This window comes from Peromyscus leucopus, chromosome 3 (assembly GCF_004664715.2).
Source record: "Peromyscus leucopus breed LL Stock chromosome 3, UCI_PerLeu_2.1, whole genome shotgun sequence".
Lineage (NCBI taxonomy): Eukaryota > Metazoa > Chordata > Mammalia > Rodentia > Cricetidae > Peromyscus > Peromyscus leucopus.
Window position 1 is genome coordinate 52,832,984 of NC_051065.1, and position 27,577 is coordinate 52,860,560.

The 27,577-nt window shown below is 41.9% G+C and overlaps 1 protein-coding gene and 1 long non-coding RNA gene across 7 annotated transcripts in view; one reads left to right on the forward strand and one right to left on the reverse strand.

The window, feature by feature from the left end:
* LOC119087596 overlaps nt 1-18,403 on the reverse strand; it is a 41,659-nt gene extending 23,256 nt beyond the window's left edge. Inside the window, exons 1-3 of the long non-coding RNA XR_005091065.1 lie at nt 18,324-18,403; nt 10,461-10,553; nt 593-714 (exon numbers count right to left, since the gene is read on the reverse strand). This is a non-coding gene — a long non-coding RNA (uncharacterized LOC119087596). The remainder of the gene's footprint in view (nt 1-592; nt 715-10,460; nt 10,554-18,323) is intronic.
* The window catches only part of Cnot4 (CCR4-NOT transcription complex subunit 4), a 112,153-nt gene continuing 102,880 nt past the window's right edge, over nt 18,305-27,577 (forward strand). For all 6 annotated transcript variants that reach the window (XM_028866105.2, XM_028866107.2, XM_028866106.2 and 3 more), the window contains exon 1: nt 18,305-18,524. The gene's annotated coding sequence lies outside the window, so the exon portion shown is untranslated. The remainder of the gene's footprint in view (nt 18,525-27,577) is intronic.

The following is a 27,577-nucleotide window of genomic DNA, read 5'->3' on the forward strand; positions in this document are numbered from 1 at the left end:
GTGTTTGAGAGTGGAGACCCCTGGAGCTGAAGTTACAGATGGTTGTGAACCTTGCAGCACAGGTGCTGGGAACCAAACTTGGGTCCTCAGGAGGAACAGCAGGAGCTCTGAAATGCTGAGCCATCTCTCCAGCCCCAAGAAATTCTTATATTGTAGGAAGTAGTACAATATTAAAGATGGACCATGATATATTAAAGATGTATTAAAGATATAAAGCCCAGGGCACTTAACAAACAAAAAGAGGTTTTTAATCTAATAATCCAGTTCTGGAGATAAAATATATTCATACAAAACAAAGCTAGAAAAGAGGATCAAGAGGGAGAAAGAGAAAGATAAGAAGAAGGGGAGAGAGAGAAAAAGAGAGGGACCGAAGGAAAAAGGAAGAGAGGCAAATAGATTATTAATATGGTCAATTGAAATTTAATGACAACCACACTAAATGTAAATGGTTTAAACAGTGCAATTTAAAAAGGTAATGATCATCACATTGGATTAAAAAGATAGACTCAATATATATTGTCATAACACTCACTGCTACTTCTTTAGCCAGGGCCCCAAATAAATATGTATGGCTTCCTTATTTCTCTTTTACCTTTTGGGGTAGCTTATTAGGCATCTTCAACCAGTAAAAATCAAGGTCTTGGGGTTGGGGATTTAGCTCAGTAGTAGAGCACTTGCCTAGCAAGCGCAAAGCCCTGGGTTCATTCCTCAGCCCTGAAAAAAAAAATCAAGGTTTTTCATTAATTCTGTGATATTCCCAGACATAATATCCAAATATTGCCTCAATTCCACTTTGTCTCTTCTCCTTTAGTTATACAAAATGTTTTAGACTATCTAAAAGAAAAATATGTATCTTACTGTTTTATATTTTACTTCATTTTGTATCTATGAGTCTTACTATAGATCAGTCTTCTACTATCTAGTTCAATAATTTCTTTTCAGCAATGCCTAAAACCCACATACTGAATTCTTATTTTTGGTGACTATATCAGCTTTAAAATTTCCAGTCATGGTTGGAGAAAGTTAGTTCACTTAAAAGTTAAAAATGCTTACTGCTCACACAGAGGACCAGGACTCAGTTCTCACCACTATCTGTAACTCCAGTTATAGGTACACTAATATCATCCACTGGCCTCGGTGAGCTCCTGCATGTATAAGGTAAACATAAACTGATGCAGTTCAGACACATATACATAAATAAAAATAAATAACTAAATCTGAAGAGCCTTCTAGTTGGATGTTCTTCAACAGTGTGATGCTACTATAAAATGTTTTTTATTTGTGTTTGTGTATGTCTCTGTGTGTATTTGCACCCATGCATGTGGATACCCATGGAGGCTAGAAGAGGGAGTTGGATCCTCTGGCACTGTTGTGAGCCACTTGACACAGGTGCTAAGAGTGAAACTACTGTCATCTGCAAGAGCAGCAAGTGCTCTGAAATGCTGAGCTCTCTCTCTCCAGACCTATCTGATGTCACTTGCAATATTATTCATTTTGCTTATTTATTTATTGTGATGTTAGTTTTAATAGTTGCTGGCCAGGCACTGCAGGGCATGCCTTTAGACCCAGTACTTGGTACTTGGGAGGCAATGACAGGTAGATCTCTGTGAATTCAAGGCCAGCCTAGTCTATGTCATGAGACACTGTCTCAAAAAACAAAGTTCTAATTCCTTGAGCAAATGTTCAAGGGTGAACCTTTTTTCTGTATGAGAATAAATGTAATTGCTTTGTATTCTCTCTCTGATAATTTAAATATCTAAGTTTTTAATTTTTTTCTAGTCTATTTCTGCTTTGTTGGTTTTCCTTTGGATCTTCTGGTGCTTTTTGTTGTTGTTTTTGGTTTTTTGAGACAGGGTTTCTCTGTGTAGCCTTGGCTGCCTTGGAACTCACTCTGTAGACCAGGGTGGCCTCAGACTCACAGAGATCTGCCTACCTCTGCCTCCTGAGTGCTGGAATTAAAGGTGTGTGCCACCACTTTCTGGCTTTCCTCATGTTGCCACAATCTATTCTAGGCCTTTCATCTTTTTGTTTTGTTTTTCTTTTTACTTTTTTTTATTAAGAATTTTTTTTATTAATTTTACATACCAAACACAGATCTCACTCTCCTCCCTCCTCCTGCCCCCTAGCCCTCCCTCGCAACCCAGCCCTCATTTTCACTTCCTCCAAGGCAAGGCCTCCCATGGGGAGTTAGCAGAGCCTGGTACCTTTAGTCGAGGCAGGTCCAAGCCCCTCCTCCCTGCGCTAAGGCTGTATAAGGTGTCCCACCACAGGCACTGGACTTCAAAAAGCACACACAGAGGCATTTCATCTTAAAATTTACTTGAGTATAATTAAACAGCTAGGTAATAAGATAGGCTTCCTCCAGAAAATTTGTGTTTCTATCTGTGGTGGTTTTAATAAGAATGGCCCCCATAGGTTAATATATTTGGTTCCCTTTTACTGGAACTATTTGGGAAGAGCAAGGAGGTGTGTCCCTGGGTGAGGTTTCAAAAGATATGCTATTCCCAGTTAGTTCTCTCTGCCTCATGCTTGTAGATCAAGATATAAGCTCTCAGCTACTGCTCCAGCGGTCATACCTGCCTCTGCCATGCTCTCCACTATGACTGTCATGGACTCTAACCCTCTGAAACTATAAACCCTGAATAAATCTTTTATAAGTTGCCTTAGTCATAGTGTCTTTTTTTTAAACTTTATTTTATGTACATTGGTGTGAAGGTGTCAGATCCCCTGAAACTGGAATTACAGACAGCTGTGAGCTGTCATGTGGGTGCTGGGAATTAGACTCATGTCCTCTGGAAGAGCAGCCAGTGCTCTTAACTGCTGAGCCATCTCTCCAGCCCCAAGTCGTGATGTCTTATCATGAAATAGAAAAGTTACTAAGAAGCCAGATGTGGTGGTGCACATCCTAAATCCCAGCACTCAGGAGGCAGAGGCAGACAGATCTTTGAGTTCGAGGCCAGCCTGGTCTACAGAGTTAGTTCCAGGACAGCCAGGGATACACAGAGAAACCCTGTCTCAAAACAAAACAAAGGAAAAAGCCAGGTGGTGCTGGTACAGACCTTTAATCCCAGCACTCAGAAAGGCAGAGGCAGTCAGATCCCTAAGTTCAAGGCCAGCCTGGTCTACAGAGTGAGTTCCAGGACAGCCAGGGCTACTCATAAAAACCCTGTCTGGTGTGTGTGTGTGGGGGGGGGCGGTTACTAAGACACTTTCTAACAGTTTAAGATGTTATTGGGATTGCCTAGTTGATCCCCTGGAATTGAATCCCTCCCCCTGCTTTCAAAGGTAGCTTGCATTTCAATTTCCCAGTGAAAGTGAGAAGCTCTCTAGCTCCAGGCTGTGTGGAATCAGTGTGTGTTCCCTTAGGCTTAGGCGTCTTTGATGTCACTCCATTTTTCAGCTATTCCCCTTAGGTTAGCAACTGACCCCCCACAGCAAAAGCAGTGATCTTCTAGCACATACAGTGAGAAGGGCACCCTCTGTCTTTGGTGGTCAGGACTCTTTACCTTTGGCCTCTGGACAAAGACAGGCTGTCTGTCAGATTTTTTTTTTTTTTTTTTTTTTTTTTGAGAGAGATCAAATGCCCCTTGGAGAGAAATGTATTCAAGTCCCTCTTTAAACTCCAACTCCTCAGCTCAAAGCCTACTATATTTTTTTGTCTTTTATGACTTTTTAGTAAATGCTTCTAGTATTCATCCAATTTCCTTTTGGCTGTTTGTAGCGAAAGGATAAAAGAAAATCTTTATTGAGCCTCTAAGAAAAGAGAAAGTGGAGCGGACAGAGACAAATATGTATGGTTCTTGATATTTACTCTTTTCCATCATTATCTGATAAATAATTCCTCAGCAAATAGTCACTCATCCAGCTTCCATGAGAAGACTCTACTTCCCAGAAGTTCTGACGGTGAACTCGACCACGTGACATGCTTTGATTATTGAATTATTGCTAAATGTGATACAGGGAGAGGCTTGGAAGTGCCCGCCTATCTGGGCTTGCCTTCCTGCGCTTCTTCTGCCTCTGCCGTCAGAAACATGCAGCCTCCTCACACATACAAAGAGATGCCACACGGCTAAGCCCAGCTAGCTAGTCAGGACTGTCAGGGGCCACCTGACAACCTGGGTTTGGACAGCCTTCCTCAACAGGCTAATAAAAACCACAGCAGTGGGCCAGGTGTGGTGGTGGTAAGCAAGGAGATCTCTGTGTATTCCAGGCCAGTCTGGTCTACAGAGTGAGTTCCTGGACAATCAGAGCTATGTAATAGAGAGACCCTGTCTCAAAATACAGAAAATAGCAACAACAACAAATGAAACCAGACCAAACCAAAAAACCAAAAAACCCACAACAGTGAAAAGCAGAAAAAAAAAAAAAAAGATTTTGTCCGTGTGGCCATATTGGGAAGAACAAAGCGGTCCAGTCCATCTTGCAGGTCCTAACATGAAATGTAGGTTTAAAAAGAAGACAAATGGTATAAATAACCAAGCAGTCCAAGTCAAGGTGTGGACCTGCCTGTCATCATTGTTCTGGTCCCAGAATTCTCTTGTAAATTGGTCTTACCAGTTGTTGGCATGGTGTGAAATCTCTTCTCAGGAAACCAGTTCCCCTCTATGACTGCCACCAGGGCTTTTCTTTCTCACGGTATCAGGCTCCTGGGAACATTCCAATTTCTTAGGGTTCACTATTTCTGGTAATAGGGGAGCACAGGGGTGTCTCTTTGGAATATCTTCATTCCTGGAGTTGTAGAGATGGCTCAGTGGATAAGAACACTGGCTGCTCTTCCAGAGGGCCTGTGCACAAGTGGTGCCAGACACACGTGTAGACGAAATACCCATAACATTAAAGAAGAGAATCCTCATTCCTTCCAAGATGGTCACCGCAGCTTGAAGCACAGCCACCCCGATGCACCCAGCTTAGATGCATGGCTTCCTGGCCCTGAAGACCAAGAGTCGCATGGCAGAGAAGAACTGACTATTGCTGTAAGCCAATGCACTTGGCTGGATAGTTTGTTACCCAGCACTTCTGTGGCTAACCACACACGTAGCCTCCCAAGAAGTTGGTGCAATAGAAAAAAAATTAAAAAGGCTATGCTTGGCACACGAGTTCCAGAAGGTTTTTTTTCTAAAAGTCATTTCTTTCACCAGAACGTTCTAGTCCTTACACAATTCCCGAGGTACTTTCTGCTTCCCATTCTCTACATGTAGTTAAGACAGTTCAGTAAGTGAGCAGGTGAGTGAGACTCCGGGGTAGGTAGGAGCAGCATGTGAGGCCTAGTAATGTAGAAGGCTGTGTCCAGTCTCTGACACCACCAAAGAAAATTACAGTCCATTTACCAAATCGTCAACATTCCTGCAGGGTAATGAAGATTATCACTCTGCTGCAACTGTGCCTGTGTGTCTCCATGCTAAATCCTTTGTTTGGAGGAAGGGTCTTCTTACTTTGTGACCCAGGCTGCCTGGAACTCACTATGGAACCAGGCTGGTCTCAAATCAGCAGTGATCCTTCTGCCTTAACCCGCTGAGTGCTGGGATTCCAGACATGAGCCACCATGCCCTGATCCCCACTAAATCTTACTTTACATCTATACTATGCAGCACTTGGGGGGTGAGGCTCTACCTCCTGTGCATGTTAAGGGAGAAGATGGGTCAGAATCAACTTAGCAGTGTTTCTGAGAGCCTGAGATTGCAGTCACTTCATTAAAATCTATTAGCAAGCCAGGTTTGGTGGCACAGGACTGTAATCTTAGCATCAGGAGGCTCAGACAGAAGGAAGGCAAGTTTAAGGCCAGGCTGGGATACAAAGTAAGAATTTACCTGAAAAATCTATCATTAGGACTCAACAAATTATACTATTTTTTTCACATGTATCCTTTTTGTGTATGACTCAGGAGACCAAACTCTAGCTTTGTGCATGCCAGGCAAGCACTAGACTACACCCCTATGCACTGTAGATGAATTGCTAAATGGTCTTATTAATAAAAACCCAGAGCCAGATATTGGGGTAAAAAGCTGAGAGATCAGAAAAGCAGAAAGAAGCCAGCCACGTTGTTACCACTTGGAGATCCTTCACCAAAGAGACCTACTTCCTGTATACCTACACTTATATGCCTTTCTGTTCAGCCAACTCATTTCCTCTTTCCGCCCAGCTACATCACTTCCTCTTCCTGCCCAGCTCTGTCACTTCCTATCTGTCTGTACAGACCTCCAAACCTTTATGGTTAGTGCTGGGATTAAAGGTATGTACCACCTCGCAGAGATACACCTGCCTCTGCTTCCTGAGTGTTGAGATTAATGGCTTGAGCCACCATTACCCAGCTAGGTAGTGCAAAACTGATTCTTTACAAGGACTCCAATTTGCAGTAAGGGTTGTTAAGGAAGGGAATGGCTCAGTTGCCTTTAGCCTACTGGCTATGGGTTGGATAGGACCTCTGTTGGTCTTTTCTGTGTCGAACACACAGATTGCAAGCCCAGTGCCACTTTGAGATCTTTGGCTGCAGCTCACACACGATTGAGCCTGTATGATAATGAGTGTTCAGAGACAGGTAATGCGGGGGTGGGGGGGTGCGGCTCACCAACCTAAGACAGAGCACCTGTGTGGCCTGGGCAGGCGTCTCCATGACGGGTAAGGACCTGTAGGGTCCGCCCCCGCCCCCCTTTGAGTAACTGTTGCCTTGCTTGCTGACCTTGACATCCTCCCTATGCTAATTCCCTGCTGGGTTCCACCCTCCTGGATGCTTAAGGGAAGTTCCTTGTTTGTGTATCCTGCATAATGGGCATTAACAGCTTAGATGCAAGATTGTAAACATCAGTAGTGAACTTCTGCCCTCCGGGGTTCTCCCATTGTGCTGTAAGCCTGTATTTAAGACCTCTTCCCTCCTTCAATAAACAGCATTCGGCATTAAATAAATAAATAAAGACTGATTCTTATCAGGTGTAGTGGTGCACAAAAGCAGAGGTGGGGGATCTCTATAAGTTCTAGGACAGCTTGGTCTACAGAATGAGCTCAGAGGCAGCCAGAGCTATATGCTGAGATCCTGTCTCAAAACAAACAAACAAACAAACAACAACAAAACCAAAAAACACTGCCAAAAAGTTGGTTCTCCTCCATTCAGCCACTATCAATTGCTCATAGCTCCTTGGCCAAGAGTGGGACTTCATGTCCACCTTCCCTTTCCATTCTGGGCTTTGGTCTGGCTTGAGCTTGCACAGGGCTTGTGCATATTGTCATAACTACTATGAATTCATATGTGTAGCTGCCTTATTATGTCATAAAGATACTCATTCCTTGTAGTCATTCATGGCCTCTAGCTCTTACAGTCTTTCTGTTCCCTTTTCCACAATGATCTCAAAGCCTTGGGGGAAGGGGGTGCAATACAGATGTTTCATTCAGGGCTGATTATTCTGCAGTTTCTTATTCTCTGCATTTTGTACAGTTGTGGGTCTCTGCGTTAATTTTCACCCACTAGAAAAAGAAGCTTCATATATTATTTTATCTATGTACAATATTTTCTCTCCTCTTTCTCTTCCTGTTTCTCTCTTTTGAGACAGGGTCTCATGTAGCTCAAGCTGGTCTTGAACTTGCTGCACAATGATGGATAACCTTGAGTTCCTGACACTCCTTCTTTCACCTCTCAAGTGTTGGGGTTACACACATGCACCACTGTGCCCAACCATATCTCATTTTATAAATGTCTTTTTATTTTGGATAAGGCCCTTCACTATGATGCTGAATAGTACCCATAGTAATAGTGAGGACTCCTGGCATTAAAAAAAAAGAGTTATTTATTTATTTGTTATGTATACAGTATTCTGCCTGCATGTATGACTGCATATCAGAAGAGGGCACCAGATCTTACTATGGATGGTTGTGAACCACCATGTGGTTGTTGGGAATTGAACTTAGGTCCTCTGGAAGAGCAGCCAGTCCTCTTAACCTCTGAGCCATCTCTCCAGCCCCACTGCTGGCATATTTTAAAGAAAATATTTTTAAAATTCCCCTATTAAGTATAATATTTGCTATGAGATTTAGTGGACTGATGAAGTCCACTAAAGTCCTTTTATTCCTACTTTGTAAAGAATCATATTTTAAGGATTGATGGGACTGGAGAGATGGCTCAGAGGTTAAGAGCACTAGCTGTTCTTCCAGAGGTCCTAAGAGGTCCCATCAACCACATGGTGGCTCACAACCATTTGTAATGAGATCTGGTGCCCTCTTCTGGTATACAGGCATATTGTATACATAATAAATAAATCTTAAAAAAAAAAAAAAGAATTGACTTGTACTGCAAACTTTTTCTGTATCTATTAGAAGTACATGTATTTTTCCCTTTGATCTATTGATGCAGTAAATTATATTGCATTAATCTCCATAATGAGAAACGAAGTTGAATAAAAGAAGGATCTTGTATTTCTTGAATGACTGGTAAAAAGTACCTGGCAAGGGTCTGGCAAGATGGCTGGGTGGTTAAGAATACACACTGCTTTTGTAGAGGATGACAGTTCAGTTCTCAGCACTCATGCAGGGCTGCCCACAACTGCCTGTAGCTGCAGCTCCAGGATGATCCCACACCTCCTGCCTCTGGGGGCACCTATACTTATGTGCACATACACCCCCTCCCCAAATACATACAATTAAAAAATCTTGGTTTTTTTTTTTTTGTTTTTCTGTTTTTCAAGACCAGGTTTCATTATTTAGCCTTAGCTGTCCTGGAACTCACTCTGTAGTCTAGGCTGGGCTCAAACTCACAGAGATCTAACCGCCTTCCTCTGCCTCCTGAGTGCTGGGATTAAAGACATGTGCCACCACCACTGGACTTTGAAATTCATTCTTGACAGTGAAGTTGTAGTTTACTATTTTTCCTTTACAGAATTACACTTCATTAAACTACTGCAATTTACTCATCCATTATGCTACTGATTAGGATTTGGGCCGCCCCCACTGGTTTGTTATAACAACTAACGCTGTCATTAATGTTCATGGCACACCTGTGTAAGATTGATAGCCACTAGACACATGCACCCATTCATACACACTTGTACATAGAAGTGTAACCGTTTAGTTGTATGACATTTATTAATGTGCAATTTGTATTTCCTCTTAAATAAATGACTTAAAAAAACTAAATTAGCAAACTATAGCTTGAATACAGCTACTTGTTTTGATAAGGTTTTTTTTTTGTTTGTTTTGTTTTGTTTTCCGAGCTGAGGACCGAACCCAAGGCCTTGCACTTGCTAGGCAAGCTCTCTACCACTGAGCTAAATCCTCAACCCTTGATAAGGTTTTATTGGGAAAGGGTTGAAGTTGGGGGAGAGACATGAGGCAGCATTTTGCAAATTAAAGATTGGAGTGTGTGTTTTTATAGTATTTTGTTTGTTTGTTGCATTTATTTACTTATTTGTTATAGGGTCTCATGTAGCCCAGGTTGGCCTCAAGCTCACTATGTAGCTTAGATCAGCCTTAAGCTCCTGATTATCTTGCTTCCATTTCCCAAGTGTTGGGGCCAACCTGCTCCTTTTATGGCATGCTAGGATTTGAACCCAGGGCTTTATGCTCTAGCAGAGGGCCAGTGTTCAGTTCTCAATGCCCAAGTGAGGGGATTCATAACTGCCTATAACTCTAGCTCCAGGGAATCTGAAACCTTCTTCTGACATCCATGGGTACCCACCCCCCACACACATACAAATAAAATAAAATGATTTATTATTTTGAGACAGGGACTCACTGTGTAGCTCTGGCTGGCCTAGAACTCCCTCTATGTAGACTAGGTTGGCCTCAAACTCATAGAGATCTGCCTGCTTCAAGGCCCGTGCCATTGTCCAGTTAATAAATTTAAAATGTTGATTTTTTTTTTTTAGTGTGTGTTTTGCCTATATGTATGTCTGTGCATCACACACATACCTGGTGCCTGCAGAGGTCAGAAGAGGGTGTTGGGTCCCCTGGAACTGTAGTTTAGCATAGTTGTGAGCCACTGGGTGGGTGCTGGTAACCAAACTCAGCTCCTCTGCAAGAGCAACACTGGCCCTCTCTCCAGCCCCGTAACATTTTTTTTTTTTAAGATTTATTTATGTATTATGTATACAGCATGTATGACTGCAGGGAAGAAGAGGGCACCAGATCTCATTACAGATGGTTGTGAGCCACCATGTACTGGGAATTGAACTCAGGGACTTGGAAGAGCAGTCAGTGCTCTTAACCGCTGAGCCATCTCTCCAGCCCCCGTAACATTTTTTTAAAAGTCTTTTAGGGTAGGTGAGATGGCTTAGGGGGCAAAAGTGCTTGCTGCCCAGGGTTTGACCACTGGAACCCATGGTAGAAGAAGAGAATCGACTTCTACTCCAATCTCAAGACACATGCTGTGGCACCCATTCGCCTGTGTGTGCAAACACACACACACACACACACACACACACACACACACACACACACACACACACACTAACAACATGTTCTCCCACTCTATCACTTACCATGACGACTGAGATCTTCTTGGTGATCACTTGTAGCATGAATTCCAATTGGTCTTAATAATAAAAACCCGGAGTCAGACATCAAGGTGAAAGCTGAAAGGTCAGAGAAGGAGAGCAGCCAGTCACTAGAAAGACTTCTTATCTCTTAGGAATCCTTAGACAGAAGGGGACTGAGCGTCTGTCTCCTCCTGCCTTATATTACTGTCTCTACCTCCCTACTGTTGGGATTAAAGAGGTGAGCCTCCACTGCCTGCGTCTGTTTCTCTTTTAGACTGGATCAAATTGTGTAACCCAGGGTAGCCTTGAACGCCTGATCTTCCTGCTTCCTCCTCCCAAGTGGTGGGATTAAAGGTGTGTGCCACCACTGTCCAGCTTCCATGGTTAACTAGTGGCTAGCTCAGTCCTCTGATCTCCAGGCAAGCTTTATTTGTTAGAGCACAAGCAAAATATCACCACATAGTGTTTTTTGTTGTTGTTGTTGTCGTTGTTGTTTTGTTTTTTGAGACAGGGTTTCTCTGTGTAGCTTTGCGCCTTTCCTGGAACTCACTCTGTAGTTCAGGCTGGCCTGGAACTCACGTGCACCACCACTGCCTGGCCACCACATAAATTTTGTACTCAAAACAAATGTGTCACTTCTCTACTCCCAGTCCTGCCCTGATCAAACCACACCCTAGCACCATGCTGCACTTCTGCAGTAGCTGCCTATCTAGTCTATTTCTACAGTTGCCAACCATCTCAGATCCTCCTCCTACATAGTATGGGTCTGTGTGTTTGTGTGTACACAGGCATGTATAAGGCTTTTTTTTTTTTTTGAGACAAGTCTCACTGTGTAGTCTTGGCAGTCTATGTAGACCAAATTGGCTTTGAATTCACAAAGATCTGCCGACTTCTGCCTCTAGTGCTGGGATTAAATGCATGTGCCACCCTCTACCGTTTCCCACAGCAAACACATCTCTCTCTCTCTCTCTCAATGTGTGTGTGTGTGTGTGTATTATCTTGGTTTTATATTGATTATGTTTGTTTGTTTGTTTTTGAGACAGGGTTTCACTGTGTAGCCTTGGCTATCTTGGAACTTGCTCTGTAGACTCAGGCTGGCCTCGAACTCACAGAGATCTGCTTGCCTCTGCCACCCAAGTGCTGGGATTAAAGGTATGTGCCACCAAAGCCAGGCACAGCAATATTTTGATAAGCTAAATAGAGTCAAGTCACTCTTCTATGTTATCGCTCAATTGTCTATTATGCCATTGGGAATGAGCAAGAATTGTTGAAACCAAGTTTGGATAAAGCACAGGGACAAATAGCCAAACGAATGGAAACACATGAACTATGAACCAAAGACTGAGGGGCCCCCAACTGGATCAGGCCCTCTGAATAGGTGAGACAGTCGATTGGCTTGATCTGTTTGGGAGGCATCGAGGCAGTGGTAACAGGTCCTGGGCTCGTTGCTTGAGTTAGCTGTTTGAAACCTGGGACTTATGCAGGGACGCTTGGCTCAATCTGGGAGGAGGGGACTGGACCTGCCTGGACTGAGTCTATCAGGTCGATCTCAGTCCTCGGGGGAGGCCTTGCTCTGGAGGAGGTGGGAATGGGAGGGTGGGCTGGGGGGAAGGGGAAGGGGGCAGGAAGGGAGAGAACAAGGGAATCGTTGGCTGTTATGTAGAACTGAATAGTATTGTAAAATAAAATAAGATAAAAAAAAATCTAAACTTCATCCAAATCAGAATCTTTTCTGACTTCCTTCCACTGTGCCTGTGCATCGACTTGGTTGGTTAGCTTTCCATTCCTGGAATATTCTAATGATACTCCTATGTCAAGGTCTTGACATGGGTCATTTTTTTTTTTTAATGACATCAGTGTTTCTAGTCCTTTAAATCTCAGATTAAGTCATCTCTTTAGAAAGCTCTCCCTTTTAACATAGGCCAGCCCAGGAGATTTTAGCCTCCACTTTATTCTTTTGCCCTCCTAATACTTTGACAATAAGTTAATAATTTTCTAGTTATTTTATTTGTTTTTTTTCTCTCTTTTCTTTCAAATCTTAAGGTAACCTTGCATACCAAAACCGATACCCAACATTTAACACTCAAATATTCACTAAATGAGACTAAAAATAGCAAATAACAATAAAATCCACAGTTAATAGGGTTTGGGGAAAATAAAGATCCACAAACAATGTGATATTGGTGTTTATTAGTATTAAAGCAATCTGATTTTTCTTTCAGTACTAGGGACCAAGTCCAGCACTTCATGAGTGCTAAGCAATCAACACCGCTGAGCTACACTCTCAAGCCTAGAACGATCATTTCTCGGCATGTAGTAAGGTTCACAACTGAAACTACATCTCAAGAATACGACTTGAAACATTTATTTAAAATATCCCTATATGAGTAATTTACAAAAGTGCTCTCCACTACTTACAAACATGCACACACGTATACAATAAATAAAAATTTAAAAATAAGCTTAGCAGGTTCAAGTGGGCAATCGGGCAATCACTATCCCTTTGAAGTCCTGCAGCTTTCTTTTCACATGAACTTGTCCTTCTACATTCCATGCATGCTATTTCAATCATTATCTTCTTCCTTCCTTCCTTCCTTCCTTCCTTCCTTCCTTCCTTCCTTCCTTCCTTCCTTCCTCCCTCCCTCCCTCCCTCCCTCCTCCCTCCCTCCCTTCCTTCCTCCCTCCCTCCTTTCTTTCTTTCTTTTTTTGAGACAAGGTTTCTCTGTGTAGCTTTGTGCCTTTACTGGAACTTGCTCTGTAGACCAGGCTGGCCTGGAACTCACAGAGATCCGTCTGGCTCTGCCTCCTGAGTGCTGGGATTAAAGGTGTGTGCCACCATTGCCCAGCTCCTTCCTTTCTTTTTAACCAAGGAGCCTCATCGACAAGGCCATTTAGTCTAGAAAAATATGACTCATTCATGAGCACTCCTTCATTTTCAGTTATCAGTCCTGTTATTTCAATCTCAAAAAATGTATCTTGAATTTATTACCTTTTTTTTGTCTTTTTTGCCACCGCAATCAGAGTAACCATCTGGATGACTGAAATATTCTCTTTATTAGTTGTTCCAATTTCATTCTTGTCTTTCTCCAGTCCATTCTCAACACAGCAGAGTGATTTATGTTTGAAAATGTATAAAACTACTTCATATACATAACCAAAAACTAATGCAACAATTTCTGTCAAAAGTTCTTCTCCTTCCCCTTCCAGTCACAGTTCTCTCAAGTAACTACACATTACAGATTTGATGTGAGCCAGGTGGTGGTGGCACACGCCTTTAGCCTTTAATCCCTGCACTTGGGAGGCAGAGCCAGGTGGATCTCTGTGAGTTCGAGACTAGCCTGGTCTACAGAGCGAGATCCAGGACAGGCACCAAGACTACACAGAGAAACCCTGTCTCGGGAGAAAAAAAAAAAAGAAAGAAAGAAAGAAAAGAAAGATTTGATGTCTGTGGTTGTTTGAATGTAATTGGCACCCATAAGCTCATAGGAAATGGCACTATCAGGAGGTGTGGCTTTGTTGGCGTGAGTATGGCCTTGTTAGAGGAAGTGTGTTAGTGTGGGACAGGCTTTGAGGTTTCCTATGCTCAGGATACCTCCCAGTGTTTCAGTTGACTTCCTGTTGCTGTATCAAGATGTACAGCTGCCCACCATGATGATAATGGAACTGAACCTCTGAGCTGTAAGCTGCCACCTCAGTTGTGATGGACTAAACCTCTGAACTGTAAGCCGCCACCTCAATTAAATGTTTTCCTTTATAAGAGCTGCCGTGGCCATGGTGTCTCTTCACAGCAATAGAAACCCTAACTAAGACAACGTGTATGAATCTTGTGATTTTTTTTTCTGTGATGTATAGAAATGTATTCCTGGGGTTGGAGAGTTGGCTGAGTAGTTAAGGGCACATACTAATCTTCCTGCAAAAATGGGGGGGGGGGACTGTTCCTCATAATTTTATGTGAATAGCCACTTTATGTCCCTCACGACTTTTAAATGCCCCACCACAGGTGATTATCTGAATACAACTTACATCTAATTATCTAAGGTCTAACTTGTTTTACAAATGAACACAAAGTTGTGTTTTCAGTTCTAACAAATAACAAGTACATTAGGAAACTATGTAATAGTGTAACTAAGGATAGATCAGGTGTTGTCCACCAGAGAAGAACAAAAACATACCCACACCAGTTAGTTTTTACAACTTTCACATACATGGGGATTTTGTTCTAAGTGCTAGCAAATGATGAGTTTACTATATTTTTAGAACAATAATGTTTATGGAAATATTGGCAATTTTATTATATATTACTTTGTAACTTTTAATTTTAGCACTTAAGATTGAACTCAGGGATGCCGGGCGGTGGTGGCGCACGCCTTTAATCCCAGCACTCGGGAGGCAGAGCCAGGCGGATCTTTGTGAGTTCGAGGCCAGCCTGGGCTACCAAGTGAGTTCCAGGAAAGGCGCAAAGCTACACAGAGAAACCCTGTCTCGAAAAACAAAACAAAAAAAAAAAAAAAAAAAAAAAAAAAAAAAGATTGAACTCAGGGAATTTGACATTGCTGCTGCCGTTGTTGCTATTATAGCAATGGCGGCCACCGCTGCTACTGTTTTTAGGATTACCACTTCATAATTGCTTACTACAGCTAGCACAGTGGAGACCCTGGCAGCAAAAGTAGCTACCACATTTAGTTAATTTTTCATTTTATTGGGCATAATAAATTTTTTTTTTTTTTTTTTTTTTTTTTTTTTGGTTTTTCGAGACAGGGTTTCTCTGTGTAGCTTTGCGCCTTTCCTGGGACTCACTTGGTAGCCCAGGCTGGCCTCGAACTCACAGAGATCCGCCTGGCTCTGCCTCCCGAGTGCTGGGATTAAAGGCGTGCGCCACCACCGCCCGGCTGGGCATGATAAATTTAATTCAATAGTTATATACATTTTGATTGGCTTTGAAAATTATAAATTTATAAACTCAAGTTCCATTTGCTTCTGGGATACCATCTTACAAGGACTCCAATTTGCAGTAAGGCTCGTTAAGGAAGGGAATGGCTCAGTTGCCTTTAGCCTACTGGCTGTGGGTGGGTTAGGACTTCTGTTGGTCTTTTCTGTGTTGAACACACAGATTGCAAGCCCAGTGCCACTTTGAGATCTTTGGCAGCAGTTAACTCTGCAGCTCACACACGATTGAGCCTGTATGATAATGAGTGTTCAGAGACGGGTAATGCCTGGGGGTGCTCACCAACCTAAGACAGAGCACCTGTGTGGCCTGGGCAGGTGTCTCCATGACAGGTAAGGTGACCTGCTGATGTCCCACGCAACCTAAGTCAGAAGTTCATTTTTTAGTAAAAGGTGGACCTGTAGGGTCCTACCACCCCCCCCAACCCCCCCACCCCCGTTTTGGGTAACTGTTGCCTTGCTTGCTGACCATGACCTTGATATCCTCCCTCTGCTAATTTCCTGCCAGGTCACCTGAATGCTTAAGGGAAGTTCCTTGTCTGTGTATCCTGCATAATGGGCGTTAACAGCTTAGATGCAAGATTGTAAAACATCGGTAGTGAACTTCTGCCCTCTGGGGTTCTCCCATTGTGCTGTAAGCCTGTATTTAAGACCTCCTCCCTCCTTCAATAAACAGCATTTGGCATTTAAAAAAAAAAAAAAGATTGAACTCAGGGCTTAGCACCAGGCAGGTAGGTGCTTTACCACTTAGCTATGTCCCCAGGCTTTAACTTTGATTTTTACTTTGAGACAAGGTCTCATACCACTATGTCCAAAGGTGTGATTCTTTTTAATTCTTTTATTCTTTTTGGCAAATTCATATTTATATAACATAAATTTGGGTCATTTTCATCCCCTGCCCTATTAACCTGTTTCATATTCTCTCTTACACTAACTGAAACCCTGTCTGCCCCCTTTTATTATTATTATTATTATTATTATTATTTTGGTTTTTCGAGACAGAGTTTCTCTGTATAGTTTTGGTGCCTGTCCTGGATCTTGCTCTGTAGACCAGTCTAGCCTCAAACTCACAGAGATCCATCTGCCTCTGCCTCCTGAGTGCAGGGATTAAAGGTGTGAGCTAAACAACCAACCTCAGATCTTCTTTCTCCAAAGACGCTAGCCTAGATTTGCACAGGCAGGTGATTCTCAAGAAATGACCTTACTGTGAACAGTTCTTACTGAGTCTAGCCTCCAGTAATGGAAAAACTCAGCTGGGCATGGCAGCACATGCCTGCAATTCAAGTATTCAGCAGGCTGATGCAGGAGAATGACAGCTTCAAGGCCAGCCTGAATAACACAAGGAGACACTATCTAAAATTAAAAGAAAAAAACTTATTTGTTCATTACATTATTTTGCTTATCCAGTATAGAATTATAATATATATAATACATATTATATATATAAATACATCAGATTTTAAAAAAATATACGTGCTACCTATATGGAATATTTAGACAAGTACCTGAAGATGAATGCAAATGATTTTCCAAGCTTCTTTTCAGGTAATCATTTTATATGATTTTGTAACATCAAATTCAGTTAAGTATGAGTTTATTACATATTAATTCTTCACTAAAATTATTGATTTTAGCTTGGGTGAAAATGGAACTATAGAAAAATAATTTAAAAAAATAAAATGAGGGCTTCTCACTAAGAGATTCAGATTTTAAAACTTCAATTTCTTCCCCTACTCTTCCCTTTTCTGTTTTAAATCCTCCCCTCTCGCCTTTTGCTTTCAGGCCTCAAGTGTGCCAGACAACGCTCTACCACTGTGGTACATCCACAGTTGCATCCTATGTATTTTTATCTTGGATATGAAAATTTGTTTCCTTTCACTTCTCCAAACGCCAGCACGTGCACTCACGCTGGAATGGGGACAGATTTGTGTTTTGCTCAGTGTTGTATGTTCCGAGCATATGGCACAGGGCTGGGTACCAAGGAGGAGCTCAATATTTGCACTAATGGATGAATAATATACACGCAATAAATAGAACCGATCGCCCCGGGAGCGCAACCTACAACAGAGTTCTTGGAGGCAACCAGGTAAGTGCAGTCAATAGACTGATTTTGCTATTTAGGATTTCTTGGTGCTGGAACCGGCTGCGGTTGCATCACGTTCTTTGGGACGTGTTTATTTCTGCAGTTTGCGAACCTGACGCACACAGCTGTGCAGGCTGGACCGGCAGCCAACAAGAGTTTGCAGTGAAGTCCTCATGCTGTCCCGCATCAGCACCACAGGCTACTCTGAATGCACGATTTCTCTTGGGAAATGTGCATCTGGCAATTCAGGATATTTCTTCCCTGACGATTTTGCCGTAAGGATGAGATCCTGCTGGTGGCAGGACGCGCAAAGATCGAGAAACGAACGCTCACTTTTCCAAACTGTATCAAATCCTCACTCTAGATCAAATCCCGCGCTCTGGAAATCCTCAACCTGATTCTACCTCCTCACCGCTCCCCCCCCCCCCCAGGATACCTATCTATGGAGGGCGGGGCAGATAAGACACGTCTCTGCTTCCTCCAAATCAGTTAAGTTTCGTAGAGTTTTGGTTTCCTACATTTCAGCAAACATTAATGAAAACGGCCGACCACATGACACGGTAGCCACACACGCCGGCAGAGGAGGAAGCAAAACAAGAAGAAAGCCGGCGCTCCAGTAGCCACGTGAGGTGCGAGCTCCCGAATGCCGTCTCCACTGATGACTTCAATTCCCGGCCTGCCCCGGGGCTGCTGCCCTCTGAGGACTACAACTCCCAGGGTGCAGCGGACGAGTCCGCCGCAACCTCCCACTCGGCCGCCTGCCGCTAGTCCCGCCCCTCCCCCGCCCCTCCCAGCCGGATCGGCGTGCGCCTGCGCACCGGAGCCCGGAGGAGTCTTACCCTAATGTAAGATGGTGGCCCGTCTAGCTGTGGAACCCACCGAAAGCTGAGAGTCTCTCTCTCAGCCGTAAAGGTCGGACTCGCTGAAGCAGTCAGGCCCGGTTCTGAAGAGTTTTTTCGCCGACTCTCGTTCACTGGTCTCCTGCGAGGACGCAGCAGCGCGTGGAGTCGGCTAAAGGAAAAGCGAGGCAAGGCAGGCGGGTGAGTGTCTGCGGGGCTGGGCTTAGGGGAAACCCGGGGCTGACCGGCTACGAGAGAGCGGAGGCTTCGCTGGGACTGTGCAGGCCGCACCCCCCTTTCTCCCCACCCCCCGCCTCGTCTTCACCCTCCTCCTCCTCCGGCTGCCTCCTCCTCCTCCTCTTCCTCCCTCTCCCCTCTACGCCACAGCAGTTACCACCAGGAAAAGGCAGCCGGGCTGGAGGCAGCGCGGCGGCGAGTGCCGGCTCTCCTTCGAGAATTTCTTCAATTGGGGAGCCAAGAGGGTTTCTCATCGCCAGCTTTCCCCCGCATTTTTCTGGCCACGGTATCCTTAGGTCTCGGTCCTCCTTGTTTCCCCAGCCCCCTTTCCCCTCTGACGTCCTTTCCAACTGGCCTGGGCTCCCAAGCCAGAACCATCACTTCCACTCTGACTGGTGCTGCTGCTCATTGCCCACCGGTCCTGCTTGGTGCTTGGGTTTTTTGCTTTTTTTTTTTTTTAACCCCCTCTCCACTGATGCCGCTCTGGATTTAGCCTCTGCCTCCTCTAGTGCTTGCAGTCATGCAGTCAGCCCCCGGTCTGTCTGCCAGACCCGAGCTGATTCCGACGTGCAAGTCTCCTTTAGCCACATCTGTCATCTTAAAGCCACCCCGTGAGGGTCTAGATTATGTTGCTGCTCCGTTGCTCTGTGTGACCCACCTGTTTCCCAACCTTCTTGAGAATAGTCGATTCATTCCCTCTTTCCCATATAAATTCTTTCAACACACACTTTCAGAAAAGGGGAGATGCCCCTTGTTGTTCCTTGAAAAGTAAAGGAAGTTGGAAAGTGAATGAAGTCAGGTAGGATACTATCCACTCTAAGAGAAATGATCTTTCTTCTGGCTACTCAGGAAAGGAATGTTTTGCATTGTGGGATCTTTTTGTTGCACATTCGATCTGTTGGATCATGGCTTTTTACAACCCTCTTTTCATTTTCGACCTTCTCCATGCCACTCAACGGTCTCCTGAGTTGCCTTTCCTCAGGACACTTGATGTGGACTCTGATTACACCCATAAAGAACAGCTTAGCATTTCAAAACAAGATGAATCTGGCACTCACACATAGACTTCATCCGTGAACACCACATGCAAATACAAATGGTATTTTGATTATATGTAGGTAACGGATTCCTTTTATATTGAGAATAGATTATATTGATGTTTAGGTTAATTGATAACATTTATTTGTGATTTGGGTGGGGATTTCCTGTCTCTCTAGTGTAAAATTGACTTTTTTCCCCTCTTTTGATCTGGGAAATTCCCTCTTTTGACATTTCTGGAGTTATCTGAATAAGTTTTTGGAAAAATACATTGGGTGTGTATGTATGCAGAAGAGAAGTTGATATTTGGGGTATACTTACATTCCATGTATATTATATGTGTGTGTATATATATATATATATATATATATATATATTTTTTTTTTTTCATAGAAAAGAAGTGGGCTGAGGAAAGAAGCCACAAAGCTGTCTATACAGTGGCACTTAGCTGTTATTGCCTATAGTAAAAACCAGAAACCCAAGAGCAAGGGTGACTTATAGCCTCTGCAGTTTAGTGAAAGCAACATTGAAATGTACTAGTTTGTGTAAAGAGAAATCAGAGCCTTTGTTATAATACAACACAGTGAAATAAAGAATTAACAGAAAAGCAAATAGGATTATGTAGGTCAGATACACACATGTCAAGTTTGAACATAATACATTGTGTTCTTAATATATAAGTAAGTAGGGTTGTGGTGGCACACACCTTGGGCAGAGGCTGGAGAATCTCATGTTTTGTTTTGTTTTATTTTGTTTTGTATATATACACCTACACAAATATATAAAAATATTTAAAGTCACAGTAACAATCTCATGATGCAGTTTGTCTTTGGGAAAAACAGTAACACTTTACATGTAAATATACATGCAGTCCCCTAGACGCTTTTGCACATTATTGGGTTATTGTAAGTTTTACATATTTTACCAATAAAATTTGAGTATTCTTGTATTTGGTGTTACATTCTGTTATTGTGAAAAAGTCTTTAAAAAATGTAAAGTAAGGTTAGAAAAGCTGCTCACAAAGCTTGCTACTTTTTGTTTTTTTCTTTTTTTAAAGGCAGGATCTTTATGTAGCTCTGACTGACCTGGAACAAATGATGTAGATCAGCCTAGCCTTGAACTTGTAGAGATCTCCCTGCTTCTTCCTCCTAAGTGCTAGGTGTGCCCTGCTATGCTTGGCCAAAGCTCCTTTTTTTTTCCTTTTAGCCACTTAAGCCCCTTTTTGGCAAAACTGAATAAATCCCTATTCTTCTGAGTATCGGAAGCAATTTATATAGCAAAACTTATCTTTCCTTGAAGTTTTTAAAAAATACTTTTCATTTAGTTTATCAATACTTTGTCTTCAACTCCAAGTAAAAAATAGATGGCTGGTAGAAAGCTTGCCACTTTGAACAATCTTGTCTAGATACTCTTGGCAGTCATACTTGGCTGAATTGTAAGCAGTATGTTCTAAGGAGAGGACTGTTTGTCTGATAGAAGGGGTGAGTGAGTTTCTAACACATCTTTTCTTTGTAAAAGTATTTGGCTCACTAAATATCTTAAGTCATTTCTTCTCTGGGGTCATCATATTCTTGCTTCTAGCCTTTTGAAATAAAAGTGAATTTACTTGGGATCTTTAGGATGTCTAGAGAAGATGTAAAAGTTCTTTGACACATTGATAGGAAGTAAGCTGAATTTATAAATATTTTTATGTAGTTTTTATTTGTAACATTTCAACATGGCAGCTTCATACTTAATGATTTCCTTTGATAATTGGAATTCTTTCTGCCAAGTTGAATAGTTGAAGTCTTCAAATGAATTGTTTGTATAAGATTTTTAAATATGAGTTACTTAAAGTTGGCTTATCATGATTTTTTAGAAAGTTGCATAGACAAACCTTTAATTTGATTAGGATGAGAGACACAGTCAAACAGCAAAATACAAAATAAAATTGTTTTGTGACATTTGTCAATTTTATTTAAATGGAAATGCTAGAGATAGCTTGCAACTCATTACTTTGTTTTTGTAGTTCTGAAACAAGGTCTTAATTCTGTGGCTCAGGCTATCCTGAAACTGACTATTTAGCATAAACTGCCTTCAAGCACAGGGCAGTCATCCTGTTTCAGCTTCCTTAGGCTGGAATTACAGGTGTGAACTACCATGTAACCAATCCTGGATAACTCAGTACTTTATAAAAGACAGAAGGCATTGCCTAAGGATGAGCTCTTAGCATTAGGGGAGTTTTACTTACTATTTTTGTGGTACTAGGTTAGGACAAGGAGCCTTCTGCATGCTAGACAGTAGCTTTCAGGGAGTTTTGTAAAAAGGATTTTGTGTCTTATAGGCTTTTTTTTTTGTTTTTTGGTTTTTTTTGAGACAGGGTTTCTCTATGTAGCTTTGCCCCTTTCCTGAAACTCACTCTGTAGCCCAGGCTGGCCTCGAACTCACAGAGATCCACCTGCTTCTGCCTCCCAAGTGCTGGGATTAAAGGCATGTGTCACCACCGCCCAGTTGGATTTTGTGTCTTAAGAGAATGAAAAATTCATTTAAGTAGTTTGATTTTAGAAGCTTTTCTTTTCTTCCTCTTTACTCCCTCTTTTACAATGAAGCTACACTCTTCATTTTATTCTTTTTTTTTTTTGTTTGTTTGCAACTTTTTTTTTCCCCAGAGCTGAGGACTGAACCCAGGGCCTTGCGCTTGCTAGGCAAGTGCTATACCACTGAGCTAAATCCCCAACCCCCGCAACTTTTTTTATTACGGAATTTTTTATTCATTTTACATACCAACCACAGATCTCCCTCTTTTCCCTCCTCCCACCCCTCCAGCCTTCTGCCCACACCCCTCCCAACCCACCTTCCATTCCCTCCTCCCACAAGGTAAGGTCTCCCATGGGGAGTCAGCAGAGCCTGGTACATTGAGTAGAGGCAGGTTCAAGCCCCTCTCACCTTCACCAAGGCTGTGCAAGGTAGTGGGCTCCCAAAAGCCAGCTCATGCACCAGGGGATGGATCCTGATCCCACTGCCAGGGGGCCTACACTGTCCATTTTAATGATTTTTTTTTTTTTTAATGTGACTGTAAGTAATACCTCATTGAACTGTTAATGTTTTTGTAGAAGGTGTGAGGTAGGTTAAATTTGAGACAGCTTCAATCTCTGCTGAAAATTCAGATAGTTCTGTACTACCTATATATAATATTGCCTTGACTTTTTGGGAAGGAAGTTATAAGTGAACTAAGTTGGTTTTGAAACAAAAACAGTAGGGAAATAGGTTATAGAGGTTTTTGCTGTTCTAGAAACAGAATAACTAGAATGTACTACATACATTTCCCAAAAGATTTCTTAATCTAAATGGAACTTGTAAATGGTTTTCATCCCACTGGAATAGCATGTATTAGATAAAACTTAGTAACACATTCTAACATTTTATAAACTTTATATTTCCTCAGAGTTATTAGGAAAAGTCTACAAATACCCATTCTTGAAAAGAAAGTTGTAGTAATCCTGGTAACTTAAAGATTTAATATATTTCTTGCTCAAAACTTGAGAATACACAAATTATGATAGCATAATCAAACTTCTTTGATCAAGTTGTAGGTATTTACACATTTTATTTAAAAATTTTAATCTCATTTTTAACTTTAATTATTTTTAATTTTTGAGACAGGGTTTCCCTCTGGCTGTCCTGGAACTTCCTTTGTAGACCAGGCTCGCCTAGATCTTACAGATATCCACCTGCCTGTGCCTCCTGAGTGCTGGGATTAAAGGCTTTCATCACCACCATGCATGGCCTATTTTGTGGGCTTTTTTTTTTTTTTTTTTTTTTTTTTTTTGGTTTTTTGAGACAGGGTTTCTCTGTGTAGCTTTGCACCTTTCCTGGATCTCACTTTGTAGACCAGTCTGGCCTTGAACTCACAAAGATCTACCTGCCTCTGCCTCCCCATGTGCTGGGATTAAAGGTGTGCGCCACCACCACCTGGCATGGGCTTCTTTAGTTGAAAGATTGTGTGGTAAAATGGTAGCTTTTCCAAGTGTAGTATTCTAGTGGGTTCTTCCACATTATTCTTCCACAAGTTAAAAAAAAAAAGGCTGCCTCTCCATGTGTGCGTTTGTGTGTTCATAGAGATTCACGTGTGTGGGTGTGCCAGAGAGCAAGAACAACTTCTGGTGTCAACTTTAGGAATGGGGACAGAGTTATTCATTGACTTAAACTCACCAATTAGGCTAGATTGGCTCTCCGTGAAAGCTCAGGGATCCCCCTGTCTTTGCCTAGCCAGGGCTGGGATTTCAAGTGTACACCAAATGCCATATAAGCCATTCTTTCCCACCTTGTCCCCTCCATGAAAGTTGTTTCTCACCCTGTTCCCTCCATGGACAATTTCAACATTTTTTGGCCCCTTATATTTTAGTTTTGTTTAGTTTTTCCATGCTAAGGAATATATTTCTGACCTTGTGTATATGAAGCAAGTATATTACTACTTAGCTACATCCTTATTGTAATTTATTTGCTTTTTTTTTTTTGTCATAAGAGAAAAGCCTAAAATGAAGATGTATGAGTATAAGGTAGTCTGAAATGATTTTCTTTTTCATCTCAGTATATTTGTGAGGATGGCTTCTTTTTTATTAAGCTGTTTATATAGGAAGATTCTCCTCTTTCAAGCTTTACTTGCACTAAATGATAGGTAGATGATGTATTGTTACTAGGGTAAGCATTGGTATTTGAATAGCATATGTGTTAGACATCTCTTCAGAAACTTATTGTTTGGTATGGTCACTAAAATCTCATCTCTTAAGAAGTTAAACAGTTATAGAATAGAACTAGGAATCAAAGTGATCAAATTGACTGTGTGCAAAACCAGTGTGTAAAAACAGAGGTCAAATATCAGGCGTAGTGGCACATACCTTTTGTCCCAGCATTTGGGAGGCAGAGGCAGGCAAGCCTCTGAGTTTGAGGCCAGCCTGGTCTATATAGTGAGTTCCAGGATAGCCAAGGGTACACAGTGAGACTCTGTCTCAAAACAAAACAGAACAAAACAACAACAAAAAGGTGGAGGGGGAAATAAAACCCAAAATCAAACTTTAAAAACTCAATGTAATTGGAGAAAAAAAATACCATTGCTTAAAAATAGTAGGTGTTGTATTACTGTTTGTAGAAGGGATTAGCAAATGATGTAGAGAAGGCAGTGATTGAATCTGAATGGTAGCTATATACTGACATATCCAAGGGGTGGAATATTCCTTAACAGTAACGTACATCATCACTAAGCCAAATATCTGGAAATTCTTAAGCATGTTTTTCTGTCTCTCAGCAAGATGTCATTTTCTGATAATTGAAACCTATTTAATTAATTCATCCCCTATTTGGGCATCAGGTGTCTTTACATTGTGAACTTACTGAGTTGACATTGGCTGACTTAGGTTATTGAACCTTGGTTGTAGCAGCAGCTTTTTCTCCATTAAAAAAAAAAAAAAACAACAAAACCTTTGCTGCTTTCCATGTTTTCCTTGACTTTTTTTTTTCTTTTTGGAGATAGAGTTTCTCTGTGTCTCTGTGTAGCTTTGGAGCCTGTCCTGGAACTCACTTTGTAGACCAGGCTGGCCTCAAATTCACAGAGATCCGAGTGCTGAGATTAAAGGTGTGCACCACCACCACCACCACCACCACCACCACCACCACCACCAGTCTTGACTTTTTTCATATTTTTTTCTTTTTAAACTTTTCGGCAATTGTTTGGACCATTTCTGGATGCCAAAATTGAATAAAAATGTGTAATATAGGCACTATTGCTTTGGTGGTTAAGATTAATTTTGCTTTTCATGGAGATTTCTTACATTTTGATGACATATATTTTTCCAATTTACTTTCAGTAACTTGCAGAAAAGAATATAGATGCTACAAGTTCCCTGTCAGATTGAATCTTTCTAGAAACCTTTCTTTTACTGTCAGTGGAGATGTAGATATTTGTTGGGTAAAGTAGTTAATTACAGTCTAGGCCTAGTGGTACAGGTCTGTAGTCCTATCTACTTTGGAGTGAGGCAGCAAGATAACGAATTCAAGGAGCGCTCCCCCCCCCCAGTAATTATAGATAGGCATGGTAGTATAGACCTGTAATGTCAGTACTTGGAGGCTGACTTGGGCTTCCATAGAGAGACCTTATTTCAAAAAACCAAACCAAACCTTTTGTTTGCTTGCCCCAGACCCATTTTGATGTACCAGTGATCCACAACAGCAGCAGTAACCATATTATTTAAAATGAAGATAAGATGATGATGATTATTATTATTTTTAATTTTTTTAATGGAAGGTGGGCAGCTGGGATTTGAATTTAGAGCTTATATGTGCTAGGAAAGTATTCTAGCATTCAGCTATAAAAATGAAACTTTGTGAAAAAATTTCAGCAAATAGGAATGCACTATGACTGTGGTGTAGCTGTTTCTGAGCCTCAAAGATGATCAGCTAAGTCAGTTTGGTTTCATCTCTGCTCCACTCACTTTACCTTTCTTCCTGATTCTCTTCATACTGCACTACTTTGAATCAAATCCTAGTCATCACATTATAATCTTTTGTACTAGAACTCTTTTGACATAATAAAAACACTTTGAATTTTAATCAGGATCATGCCGTCAGCTTTTCAGATAGTTGAGTTCATGTTATAGACCCACATGCTAGAAAGTGACAGTTTGCGTTTATCTTGACAAGAATATAATAGTATAAACAGCACTGTCCAGAGCAGTATTGAAATAATGTATATAATACATAAAATTGAGTCCATTGTCTTCACATCAGAATTGTAGGAGAGGCTTCATGAAGAAAGTGGGACTTAAATAAAGAATATGAACTCTTTGTCTCTTCAGAGCATCTCCAGAAGAACATTCCATACATTCCATGTGGGGGATGGAAGCATGAGCAAACACTTGGTGATAGGGATCAGCATGATGTGAGGGGGATTTAAGAAGTCTGATTTTTCTGGAAGAAAGTGTTAATTTGGATTGTAACAAATTTTTTTTGTATAAGTAAAGTAGAGTTAATTTATGAAGTATATGTTTAGAATCAGGTTGAATTCAATCTGCAAAACAGTTAAGAAGCACCCTCCCCCCCCAAAAAAAAAGTTACGTGGTGTGTGTGTGTGTGTGTGTGTGTGTGTGTGTGTGTGTTTTAAGAAGGATTAATTGTTCTTTCAGTACTGTGCAGAATAATTTGGGGTTAATGACTGAAGTATTAAAGACCAGTGGGAAGGCTGTTCTGAGAAACATTAAAGCATGAAGGTGGAAATTCTACAGGATTTTTAAAAGATTTATCTTTATGTGTGTGACTGTATGTATATGATAAGTGTGCATGGGTACCCAGAAGAGGGAGTTGGATCTCTTGGGGCTGGAGTGACAGGTGGTCATGGCCTCTTGATGTAGGTATGGGGAACTGAGTTCAGGTCCTCTACAAGAACAGTATGCCTGCTTAACAGCTAAGCCATCCTGTCCCTGAGTCTCTTTTCTTCAGTCCCTTAAGCCCCAAAGTGACACCATGTTTAGATTAGAACATAGGACTAAGGAAATGTGTTATACTTGTCTTTTTTTTTTTTCCCCCGAGACAGGGTTTCTCTGTGTAGCTTTGTGCCTTTTCCTGGAACTCACTTGGTAGCCCAGGCTGGCCTCGAACTCACAGAGATCCGCCTGGCTCTGCCTCCCGAGTGCTGGGATTAAAGGCGTGCGCCACCACCGCCCGGCTTATACTTGTCTTTTATAGTATAAACTGCAATTTTTAAAAACAAGGCCACATTCCCTTACCTGCTCCTAACAGAGTTTCATGTTATCTAGGCTGGTGTGCATCTCAGACTCAAGTCATCTTTTTGCCTCACCTTTCTGAGTAGCTCAGAACATAATTGTGGCTGATACAGAAGCAAGTTTTCGCCGGGCGGTGATGGTGTACGCTTTTAATCCCAGCACTCGGGAGGCAGAGCCAGGAGGATCTCTGTGAGTTCGAGGCCAGTCTGGTCTACAGAGCGAGAT